Below are 4,180 nucleotides of genomic sequence, written 5' to 3'. Positions count from 1 at the left end.
GCAGCTTTATATTATTATTATTATAGAAATGCTCCATAAAGAAGATATTATGGTATTAGTAATATATAAGGGACTTGTTATTTATGTAATTTCCTAATACACATTTGGCTTATGGGGGAGCACACAGCGCACACAGAGTGTCTACATTACCAGTACTGCAGTCTGTGCGCCACCATACAGGTCCGTCCACATGAAGTTGCTGTGTACATGAGCCCTAATGTACATTTCCTTCATTGTTGGGTGGTCTATACTGAGCACACGTCTGTCTGGAGAAATAAAACTACACAATTATTGTTTTTTCCAGAACACCTTAAGATCGGCTGCCTGCTGCCAGGGGGACTCTCTGAAGCAATATTTCATCTATGCAAGGTACGTCTCTTATTAGTTACTATATGCAGTATCCACCAATACCCTCCACAGTTAGAATGACACTTTTTGTATGTCCTGGGTCAGAATGCCCCTTTTGTATGGCCCCACAGTAATGAAGCCCCCTTTTCTAAGCCCCGACTCAGTCCTTTTATCCCCCATATTAATAGTGCCCCCTTTGCTCCTATAAAATAAAAAATTATACTCACCTAATAGACGACCAACCGGGTCAGACATTTCGCTTCCTCACTGCGCCGTTATTGTTTGTCCAATTTCAGGGGCGTATGGAGCCCCAAAGCTGTGGACCACCCCAAATCCCTGGACCCCAGCCGGTCATCCTATTTACCCCTTTGGTAATTTTACACTGGTTGGGGACTGGACTCTGTTCTAGATAGAAATGTTGCCATTGATTGAGATTTGTCCTAATACATTGTCTTTCTTTCTCCTAGAATTAATTCCTCATAAGAGTTAATGATAACCACACGTCCCAGGAGGGCAGATCAAAGATTAAGCAGAGCCCTCCACCTCACATCACATAACGTTCTACATTCAGTCGGATGTATTCAGTAGGAGAGTCCAAGGTCAGTGTATTTTATTAACTGCATCTCTAAATGATCACATAGTGTGTATTACTGGTCAATACTGAAGAGGGCACTACCACCATAGATGGCCTGGGCACCCTCAACTTACACTGCCGATCCGGCATTTAGGGCCCAAACCTATAATATAAAAAAACAGAAAGATACAATCCCTAGTTTATTGACTGGGTGATGTTATTTGGGCACAGTATGATTAAATTATTTGGACACTACATGGTGCATCATAAGGGGGAGGATGTCACAGATACTGCACATGTCACCAATAAACCTAAGGCCGGCCCTGGATGTGACACAATAGCTGCCACGTGACATGCCATCCACACGGACATGACCGCTGTGGCCTAGCAACTAAAGACAACAGAACCACCAGCGCAGGAGCCACAGGGAATTTAAAAAATGAGTAGGGACAATTTGTTATTTTTAGCCATATGCGGCTTAGACTAAGGTTTATGAAACTGTCAGAAAACCCCTTTAATAATTATTTTGTCTGTTGAATCCAGAAATCCAATTTACCATTTTCTACTCTCTCTACTCCAGTCCAAAAGACTCCACAAAAGACAAATTAGAAGTTTTCCATTAAGGATAAGATTATATAGAAGAATAACAATAAGCTCCTGGTCCCTGATACAAAATCTATACCAGGGTCCTCCAACTATTATGTGCCATTATACTGCTAGTGTTATTTGTGTGGCAGAGGGGCATTGGACTCGCCCTGTGATAGAAAATGAAATGTGTGAAAGTAAATATATTATTATTCATTATAGATATGGGGTTATTTTATATATGTGCATTAAACCCATTATGTCTTTTACAGACATTTATAACATCTGAATATGTGGCACCAGTGACAGCCGACATGCTAGAAGATCCACTGTATATATGTAAGTATTATAGCAAATAACAACCTATAGAAATTCTATAATGTGATGTCATCCAGAATGTTCCTATAGAGACACATGACAAGACTGTGGGAACAATCTCCCTGATGTTTTCAATAGGCTGAACATATATTTGTTGATATGATGAACCATACTAAGCGCACGTCATAATATCTTCACAGTTTATACTTTTTGTTCCAGAATTTCTTGAGATCGGCTGCCTGCTGCCAGGGGGACTCTCTGAAGTAATATTTCATCTATATGCGGTATGTCCATCATTAGTTACTATATACAGTATCCACCAGTAGCTCTGTACATTGAAAAAGTAATGAGCGGGCAAAATGCCAAGAAAGGCGTAGCAGTGGGGAACCTTGGATAGTTGGTAGGAATAGGCATAATGTAAGTTAGGGGTATCTTTGTCCAAAATGCTGGCCACATGGCTCGGTTTGGGACTGAACGTAGGTGTAAGGTAAGGGGTGAGGGAGTGTAGGGGGATTTTAGACATCTTTGGTCTGCCAAGAACATTTGCGATGTGTCAAGGCCTGGATGCAATAGACAAGGACTTAAGTGAGTTTCATTACACAGTCATAATCTGCAGGCATAGGTGATAATGGACACTGGCAGAATGTTTTTATATTTACAGCACTCAAGCGGAAAGCAATGGAAGGTGCCAGGATATTGCCACGTATAGAGCCCCCACAAGTCATGCAGCACAAGGACCTGGACTTGGGGTGTACTTTATTGTTTGGAGCAAATGGCATCAAGGAAGCAAGGCAGGTATCCTCAATGGTATCATTCTAGCAAAAATTTGAGGGAACATGGCACGATGATGGGCCAAGTGCCAGGATCCTTGCGCAGGGATCCAGGGTCGATGAAGGCAGCAATATCTCAGTAGGGCCTCATAATCTCAACATGGGAGAGGGACACCTTGGGGTTGCCAAAATGTTTAGAACACGGGGTACTGGCACAATGTTTGGAATTACAGGAGCAGCGCATCTGGATGTAAAGAGAAGCAGAAGAAGGCAACAGTAGCTGGTTGAGTCTGATTCTGATCTGTCAGATGATAATAAGTGGTCTGATGTTGGGGATAGATGGGCTAATGGGCAAGACGTTTAAGATGCTGAAAAAAATGTTTACGCAGGATAAAGTAAAAAGGTAAAAGCGAGGAGGCGTGATACCGAAAGAGGGGGTAAAGTTTGGGGCCAGGAAACATGTTTGTTGATTTCTACCTACACACACTTGTCGCAGGAAATGTTGGGAAACATAAGGGAGGAAAGGCTTGTCTAGTTTTTGTGATGTCTATGGAAGATTTTGTTTAGTATTGCAGTTATGGTGGTGGAGCAGGACCCCCTTATTGATCAGGTGCCAATAAAAAGGGATGGTGCCTGTGAAGCAGGCTGGTAAGTATAAAAAAAATACATCTGTCGCATCTAAAAGAGGCATCAGTAAACGATGAAATAGACAAGGAGTTGAGTGAGTTGCATCATTAAAGCAGAATCTGCAGGCACGGATGACAATGGATACTTGCAGAATGTTTTTTGTGCCTACAGGACTCAAGTGAGAAGCAGTGGAAAGGACACGGATATCGCCACGGATAGGGCGTCCACGAGTCATGCAGCACAAGGAACTGGACTTCTGATGTAATTGAATGTTTGGAGGAGATGGCGTACATTTGCGAAGAATGTAGTTGGCTTTCGAAGCGCGTAAGCAGTCTTGTATCATCACTTCAACATGCCGTGTGGTTTATAAAATGTTTTTCTAATAAAGTCATCACATTGTCATGAGGATTGCTGAACCGTATTTTCTTCTGTTTACTGTATATTTATTGGACAGTGCTAACGCCATACAGCCCTCCCTGTAGAGAACGCCATACAGCCCTCCTGTAGAGAACGCCATACAGTCCCCCTGCAGAGAACGCCATACAGCCCCCACCTGTAGAGAACGCCATACAGCCCCCCCTGTAGAGAACGCCATACAGCCCCCCCTGTAGGGAACGCCATACATCCCCCCATAGAAAACGCCATAGAGCCCCCCCCCCTCTAGGGAACGCCATACAGCCCCCCCTGTAGGGAACGCCATACAGCCCCCCCTGTAGGGAACGCCATACAGCCCCCCCTGTAGGGAACGCCATACAGCGTTCCCCCCCCTGTAGGGAACGCCATACAGTGTCCCCCCTCCCAAAAAAATGCGACCTACAGTGTGTCCTACAAAATACATGTATCCCCTATCCACAGGATAGGGGATACATGTGTGATCGCTGGCAGCGAAAGCTGCTTCTATCCTCTCCTCAGGGTCCCCGGCAGTCACTGACAGCTGGAGACCCGACATTCAGCAGCA

The 4,180-nt window shown here is 44.0% G+C and overlaps 1 long non-coding RNA gene across 1 annotated transcript; it reads left to right on the top strand.

Moving 5' to 3' along the window:
- Positions 1-304: 304 nt before the first annotated feature.
- Positions 305-1,829, top strand: LOC142740525 (uncharacterized). Its single transcript, XR_012880753.1, has 3 exons — positions 305-369; positions 816-947; positions 1,780-1,829. It is a non-coding gene; the product is annotated as an uncharacterized LOC142740525 (long non-coding RNA).
- The last annotated feature ends 2,351 nt before the right edge of the window (positions 1,830-4,180 follow it).

The sequence above is a fragment of the Rhinoderma darwinii genome, chromosome 2, assembly GCF_050947455.1.
Source record: "Rhinoderma darwinii isolate aRhiDar2 chromosome 2, aRhiDar2.hap1, whole genome shotgun sequence".
NCBI classification, from domain to species: Eukaryota; Metazoa; Chordata; class Amphibia; order Anura; family Rhinodermatidae; genus Rhinoderma; species Rhinoderma darwinii.
This window is presented reverse-complemented; position numbering and strand designations above follow the sequence as displayed.